The sequence below is a fragment of the Capsicum annuum genome, chromosome 12, assembly GCF_002878395.1.
Source record: "Capsicum annuum cultivar UCD-10X-F1 chromosome 12, UCD10Xv1.1, whole genome shotgun sequence".
Lineage (NCBI taxonomy): Eukaryota > Viridiplantae > Streptophyta > Magnoliopsida > Solanales > Solanaceae > Capsicum > Capsicum annuum.
The window spans coordinates 19,178,050-19,187,092 of NC_061122.1; positions in this window are offsets into that span (position 1 = coordinate 19,178,050).

The following is a 9,043-nucleotide window of genomic DNA, read 5'->3' on the forward strand; positions in this document are numbered from 1 at the left end:
GTCTTGGTATGAAGATATCAAAATATGAATTTCCTTATGAAAGATTCTATGAATAAATGCTTTCAAATGATGTTTTAATATGGTCTTAAAGTATATTTTATAGTCTACCAAGAAGGTGTAAGTCCTCGTGACCCAACGCCCGAAACTTATGTTTTGCCAATGTTGGGGTGGTTCGTTCCTTAATTGGACAACCTTACGATGTTAGTCCTAAATGGCGATATATGATGGCTAAATTATGTGATCTCAATTAATGCGTCAAACATGGATTGTGGGTCCCACTGGTTGAGCGAATATCAGACCCATATAGTCCATGAGTTACTAGATGTCGGTGCAAACTATACAGTTTAGGCTTAATATTTCAAATGGTTATGCCATTAAATTTTAACTTGCTTGTCCCATATAATCCTATTTCTACTTATGTTATGAATGTTATATACTACTTTTATAAATTACTTGTCTCTCTCCTCGGGTCGCATGCCAGCACTCATCGTACTAACGGTCCTCGACCGCTACATCCCTTCATGATGTAGGTTCTGAAGCAGTCCTCCGTGACCCTACTCAACACTAGGATTCTTTTGAGACAACTACAAGCAAGTGGTGAGCCATCCATCTTTTGTAAGGTCTATGTTTCATTTAGTAAAACTTTGATTATCTCATTTTACGGTATTGTTAGGGCCATGTTTCGACATAGTATTTTCGTTGACATTGTTAAAGGCTTCAGAGACTGAATTAGACATACATTTCATGTTGTGTTTCAAGACATGTATTTTTAATTATTATCTACTTTGAACTTCATATCTTATTGGCCTATTTCCGCAACTTTTTTTATGACTATGCTTATGATACAATGCTAAGGAGTCATATTTGGCCTTTATTGGATTGGGACACAGCCAAAGCCTCGATTCGGATATTGACATATGGCAATTGTTCTCATACGGCTCTAGCAGTTACAACTGAGAAATGAAATGCACATTGTAGTGGTTCTTTTCATGTCCTCTAATAAGAAGGATTCTCTCCCATTGCTCATTATATATACACACATCATTTTGCGTGAGAAACTTAGTTTTTTCAAATATAAAAGGAGCATTCTCTTAAGCAAAAGCTGAATTTGTTTTATGATAGTACAACTAAGAAACTCTTTGCTCATAGTGGAGTATGTCTTTGTTTCTAGGTTAGTCTAGTTTTTGTCTGTGTTCTTAAAATTGTAAATTGCTTTTCGTTTAGAGATTCTTGTGGATATTTCTCTTAATTTTATATTGAGATGTTGTTTTAGCTAGAGTTAGCTAATGGATGAAGAAAATGACTAAAATTTAGGAGAGTAAAAGAACGATAGGACTCTATTCATTTAGCTAAGATTCTCATTCATCTGAAGTACAACAATTGATCTCTTTAAATAGAGGTTTTACTAACGTAAAATTAAAAAAACTAATCTACTAACTCCTACTATTACTCAACTACTAACTGAACCAAAAGATTTAACTACTTTTATTCAACAAACCACTAACTTGCTAAAGACTCGGTCAACTAAAACACTAACAACAACTGAAAGAGGAAAAAGATAACCAACAATCCCTCCCTTAAGCTGAAAGTCACACTGTCAGTTTACCATGCTTACAACAGACAACACATTTCAAATGTGATTTTCCAAAGTGCAAACACTAATTAATTTTCTGAACTTCAGGAAGAATGCCAACTTGAGAGATTTAGCAAACACATCAGCAATCTGATTTTCACTTCTGTAGAAGATGAGATCAATTACTCCATCTTTTGTGAGGTCCCTTAGGAAATGAAATTTGACATCAATATGTTTACTTCGCCCATGCTGAACAGTATTTTTGGAGAGCTTTATTGCTTAATTACTGTCACAATAAATGGTAGTAGAGCCATTTTGCTTGAAATTAATTTCTTCAAGAACTTTGCGCATCCAAATTGCTTGATAGGCACATGCTGCTGCTACATATTCAGCTTCTGTAGTTTATAAATTCACATTGCTTGATTTTGTGAAGACCATAAAATTTCTCCCAACCCCATCATAAATATATAACCAGACGTACTCTTCCGATCATCCAAATCTCCAGCATAATCACTATCAATAAAGCCAACCAAGTCTGACTTTTCCCCTTTTGCATAGAACAAACCATAATTAGTAGTTACTTGCAAATAGCAAGAAGTTCTCTTTTTGACTAGAAGATGGACCTCTTTGGGACTTTCCATGTATCTGCTAATAAGACTTAGAGAATATATATTATCAGGACTTGTGGCTGTTAAATACATCAAGCTTCCCACTATTTTCTTTTAGAGAGTGTTGTCAACTCTTCTTCCTCCATGTTGTTTAGTAAGCTTCGAACCAAACTCAGTTGAATCTCTGGTAGAGTTTCAACGCTTCATCTAAAACCTATCCAAAACCTCTTGAGCATACTTCTTTTGTGTGATGAAATTCCAGTCAGTAGATTGAACAGCTTCAATGCAAAGAAAGTCTTGCATCATTCCAATATCAGTCATATCGAATTCAACCATCATGTACTTCTAAAAACTTTCAACCATGGAGATATCATTTCTGCTGTAAATCATATCATCCATATATAAACAGATAATTAGCATTTTTCCTTTATCATCAATCTTTATAAAGAGTGTGTGCTCATATGGACATTTCATAAATCCCTCCTTAGAAAAACAAGCATATATACGACTATACCAAGTTTCTGGATCTTGTTTTAGTCCATATAATGTCTTCTTTAATATACACACCTTATGTTCTTCTCCAACCTTGACATAGCCAGGAGGTTGATTAATAAATACCTATTCATCCAAGCCCCCACGTAAGAAGGCTGATTTAACATCCATTTGAAAAATAGGCCATGAGTGTTGAGCAGCCAAAGCTATCACTAATATGATAGTGTCAAGTCGTGCCACTGGAGCAAAAACTTCCCCGTAGTCCACACTGAACTTTTGCTTATAGCCTTTAGCTACTAAGTGTTCTTTGTGTTGATCAACTTCACCATTCTTGTTAATCTTTTTCTTATATATCCACTTGATACTGATTGTCTTATACCCTTCTAGAAGCCTAGTCAACTCCCAAGTGTCATTTCTATCAATTGCGATAATTTTTTCATCCGTTGCCTTTCACAATTTTGCATCTTTAACAGCTTCTTCAAAACTGGTAGGATCACAATATGAAAATATGGAAAAATGAATGAGTGCATATTTCGATTGATTAATTCCAGTTACCTCAAAATCTGTCATCTATACGGGTCTTCTTTTTTATCGTTGAGGTCACTTCTCTTCTTATGTAGGAGCTGAAACTGGTGTTTGAACAAGATCTGAATTAGTCAACTATTTTGTCTCCTTCAGTTATAGTATTTCCTCTTCAAAAGCTACTGGAACAAGCAAATGAACTCCTTTGTCCTTCCATGACCAGGTGGCATCTTCATTAAAGATTACATAATGGCTAATGACAATTTTCTTGGTGTTAGGATTATAAAACTTATAAGCCTTAGATTGATTACTAATGCCAATAAAAATGCACTTTTCTCCTTTATCATCTATCTTTATCCTTTTTGATTGGAACATAAGCTTAAGCCACACATCTGAAGATTCTGAAATGGTCAACAGTTGGATTTTGCCGGATCTATGCCTCTTTCGGAGTCATATTTTGAATAGAGAAAGTTGGACTTCAGTTTAAAATATAAATACTCCAGTAAATAGCTTCTGGCCAAAAATATTTTGAGACACCACTCCTCGTCAAAATTCTACGCACCATATTGAGGATTGTGCTATTCTTCTGCTCACAAACACCAATTTGCTGAGGTGTGTAAGTCGAATCTTGATTCCATTTCCCTCACAGAATTTTGTAAATTCTTGAGAATCGAAATCCCCCCACGAGTACGATGAACTTTCAATAGACTATCAGCTTCTTTCTCAACATGCACTTCAAAACATTTAAAAACATCAAATGCTTCAGACTTTTCTTGTGAAAAATACACCCATGTTTTCCAACTAAAGTCATCAATAAAGGTTATGAAGTACCTTTTACCACCATTGGAATTTCGATTTATTGGTCCACATAGATTTGAGTGCACCAATTCCATCAACACCTTTGATCTCCAAGATTTGCCTTATGGAAATGGACTGCGAGGTTGTTCACTAACAACACAACCTTCACAAATTCCAAAAGGAGCTACAATTTGAGGAAGACTGTTCACTATGTTCTTTTGATTTAGTGTTCTCAGTCTGTTAAAATTAAGGTGCTCATAGCAAAAATTCTAAAACCATGCCTCATTCTTTAATTTAGCAGAGAAATATATATGATGAACATTGTGGAGATAGAGAAGGAATATTCTATTTCTAGTCATTTTAACTTGAGAAATTAGTCCAAGATTGGCATATAGAATTCTACAAACTCCACCTTTTATAGATATTTCATACTGATACAAGTCAAATGGCCGTCTTATCTTTTGATGACATCTTTAGAGGCCAACACCGAGAAAATCAAGACATGGTCACCTCGAGGACACATGGACATGCATGGAGGACTCGTTTTGAGCATAAATAAGGCCGTGAGTGGAAGATTTCTTGGAGCATTGAAGACTTGAGGACTCATGGATTTGGATAACACTTAATGGCTCACGATTTAGTGACCTCATTAAGGGTATTTTGGTCATTTCACTTGGCCTAAATGTACTCCATGGCCACCCAACCCATTAAGGGTATTGTTGTTATTTTTTGTCTTTTCTTGTAATAATATAAGTAGAACATTTTAGGTCTTTTCTTATGAGGTTATGAATGATGAAATATTAAAACATTGAAAGTCCTCTCTTTGAGAGTAGAACACCTTAGTTTAGTTTTAGCTAGATCTTGGAATAACCATTGCATTTTAGGGCTTGGAATATCCATTGTAGTTTAGGGCTTGGAAAAGCTAGTATTGACCTTTGCTTAAAAATGGTGGATCTTAAGGTACGTTTGGTTCCCTTGGTGGTCACCATAAGAGTGTGGTGTTGATTATTACATTCATTAGAGAATAGTTTTGAAATAAACTTGGTTCTTAATCTTATAATAATCTTTGACTTGCTATCTATCCTTTTCATTCTTGCAAACTTATTGTGTTGTTCTTCTTCTCTACTCTCGCTTTGTGTTTTTTTTTGTTGGCTGAAATTGTTGCCTTCTTATTCTTCATTTTATGTGTTGTTAAGCTAGTTTGGATTGGCTGAAATAGGTGTCAAACACCTTGTTATTTTCTCATTATAGTGTTGTGTTGTGAATCTGAGAGAGGTCTCCAATCGGTCTAAGGTTTGGAGTGTGTTTATGGACTATTTTGGAGTGTGTTTTTGGACTATTTTGAGTCAGTTCGTGATTTTCTTATTTTTTTTGTATCATTTGATATCAAATCATGTCTTGATATTGTTCCGGTCTTGTTAGTTGAAAAAAAGTGTTGAAATCTGAAAAATCAAAAAAGAAGCAAATCTGTCCTTTCTTGTGTTCTTGGCCGAAAGTGTGTTCTTGTTGTGTCTTGGCCGATATTTTTACTTGTGTTGAGTGTTTATTGTGTTAGTTTTATCCTTCACTAATACTTTGAGTCTAAATCTAAGTTTGAGCTTACATTATTGATGTTGTTGTAAACTTGAAAACTTGAAAGTGTTTTTGATGTTTTTGTTGTTGTGGCTTCACTTTGGCCATGTGGTATTCACCTTGTTGTTTTTCTAGGCTTGAAAACGTGATTTTGTTGTTAATTGGTAACCTAAGAATCATTTTCTTGAATTTGTAGTTGTCTTGGCCAAGTGTTGAAGATATTGTTGTTGTGGAATTTAGAAGTGGCCGTGTGAAATTGTTGTTGTTCTTAAAGATTGTTGTTGTTGTTCTTGGTGTTAATCACCACCTTCATATATTTTTGAAGATAAAGTGAACTTTAGATCCATAAAGGTGAAGGATAAAGGTATGTGACTTGTTATTTGTAATACCCCATACTTTTTCCTACCTTAAAATTGTCCTAAGAATGTTAGAAGCTTTCTTTGAAAGATGAATCCACTTTTGTACACATGATATTTTAAGATTTTGATCTTTTGTCACGTGTGAAATTGAATAAGCTTTTCATCAATACCAATTTCATCAAAATCCGATATCGGAAGAGAAAGTTATGGCCAAAATACAAAAAGCAGTAACACCGCCCAGGTGCGACGGTGAGGCTGATGGACCGTTGGACTAGAGATGGACCGTTTCACACGACCATCTCAATGAGACAGTGTGACTACCTTATACCCTGGATCGACATCCCAGGCCGATGCACCATCGGACAAGCGATGGACCGTCGCTCAAGCAGTCGTAAGGGAAATAATGAGGCCCTATTCTTCCTAGAAGCAACAGTTAGGACCGACGGACCGGTGGATCATCGATCCAGTGATAGACCATTGCACGCCACCGTCGCACCAAGGTAGTAAATTCTAGTTTTTGTCCTAGTGTGATGGTCAGTTCGACAAACCGTCGACCCAGGAACGGACCGTTGCACCCACCGTCGCATGTTCCGTTTATTTATTTTAAAGCCATTTTAAAAGCGATTTTTGGTCTTTTATGTCACGACGCAAACTAGGTCCTGGCTGTGACGGACATCCTAAATAATGAAGGCCCAGACATTCTACTCTATCTGATCTAGTAATCATGCACAACATTGATATCATAATAAAAATACAGAAATATAATTTGATACGGAAATATGGCCATTAACTCTGAGTTTTAAGACATGAGAATGAAAGTTACAATTCAAAACATCTGAATAAGATCTGACTCAGTCTGCAAAATCTCTACTATATCTTAAAACTGTTCTGAAAACTGGGACAAAGCCCCCAGTAGACCAAAACCATATCTAATAATAGTTGTCTAAAAGTAAAAAGTCCTTCTAGAATGAAGAAGGCTCACCAAATGGACACTACAACTCTATCTGATAAAATCTATTACTTTTCTGAACCCCTAGACTAAGCCTCAGGGAGGGAGGAGGGGGGTTATGTAATACACCAAAATATCCAAACCACTATTAGAGCCATGTGCCAAGCTCATGCATAGTATATCATGGTTCTTTTATAGTTTTATGATTAAGTTAGATGTATATTAATGCTTCAAATAACTCCCAGCTATCAGACGAATCAAAACATTTCTTACTAATTGAATTCTTGAGAAGGATATTGGTATAGTCAACTTCATACGAGCATATATCTCATTATACTTAGAATTTTTGACGTCATAACCTATCAACAGATAGATAATTGAATTATCTTTTGACCGATACAAATTTTGCCTAAATCCAATATCAGAAAAAAGAGTTATTCCTATTTTACTCTAGTATGTCAGGCTGGAAACAGTGTGACAACATTCGTGGTATCTTACCACATTTGTAATGCCCTATCATGAAGGTTGTCAGCCTTAGGCAGAAACCAGCTCCTAAGTGACGACATTCATGGTATCTTACCACATTTATGGTGCCCTATCACGAAGGTCGTCAGCCTTAGGTAGAAACCAGCTCCTAAGTGATGACATTCGTGCTAGCTTACCACATTTGTGATGCCCTATTACGAAAGTCGTCAGCCTTAAGCAGAAACCAGCTCCTAAATGATAAAATTTGTGGTAGCTTACAACATCTGAGATGACCTATCATGAAGGTCATCAGCCTTAGGTAGAAACTAGCTCCTAAGTGACGACATTCGTGGTAGCTTACCACATTTGTGATAACCTATCACGAAGGTCATCAGCCTTAGGTAGAAACCCGCTCCTAAGTAACAAAATTCATGGTAGCTTACCACATTTATGATGCCCTATCATGAAGGTCATCAGCCTTAGGAAGAATCCTGCTTCTGTGTCAAAACATTTTTGATGGTCTATCATATTTGTGACATCATGTCAAAATCCTCGTCAGCTTTTCTTTCCAAAACATAAGGGATATTTTAGTAAGGGTATTTTGGTATTTTTCCTTCACTTCCCATGACTTATAACCCTCAAGGAATGTATTATCTTCCCAAGGAATGTATTATCTTCCATTCTCTTTAGTTAAACTTCTAAAAAAGCACTCTTATACACTTTCAAACACAAGATTAGGGTTTCCTCTCAAGATCATCTCCTCAAGAACAAGAACATTCTCTCCTAAAGGGGTTAAACACTAGTCAAGAAAAATCAATAGCAAGCCTAAGGATTTCTTCAAGAACCTTCAATAAACATTAGATCTCTTTCAAGATCAAGCTTTAAGGTATGTGTGTGCTCATTCATGGACTCCTTTCATCCATGAAGTTCAAGCACCCTTTTCTAAAACTATATATTATAGTTTTCATGTTATGAATGGATTTTTGATTATGTTTATGTGTTGAATGATGCCAAGATATAATATTTATGTGTTATTATGAATCTACGTCATCATATGAGTTGAAAACATGTAAGTTTGATTATTTATGATGTGTAATTGTATGATTTACACCTATGCCTAAGTTGTGCATGTAAGGTATTTGATAAAATACCTAAGAGACTAGAAATCATGCATTATAGCTAAATTGTGACTAATGGAAAGATTTATGATAGGCCTCTATGATTCAATGTAATCCATGTTGATAATGTGTCTTGTGAACACTGTTGGATTACTCATGAACTAGTCTTATGGAATTATGATATGCTTACTTGCAAAACTCACACATCTACAAGATGTAGAATACCCATGTACTTCATAAAATTCCCCAAGTTATGATATTATGAATTGTGGTTGTAATATGTAATGAGCATGATATTGAAAGCTATGCAAGTTTATACATGTTGTATGAAATTCCCTTCCATGAAATAGATTGTTGAGAACCATGCTTATTATGAAATCCCTTTTTTATGATATTATGGATTATGGACTTTACACTTATGATCAAGTCAGTCATGTGTGTCAATTTCCTTTCATCCAGTCCTGGGTGTACTTATACCCAAAAAATATAGCTGTGTGCCTAGAGCCATATCATGTTTTTACGATACTCTCAGTCAAGCCATGATCTATAGAAATCAGTCAGTCATGTGACTCAGGAAAACTCAGTAA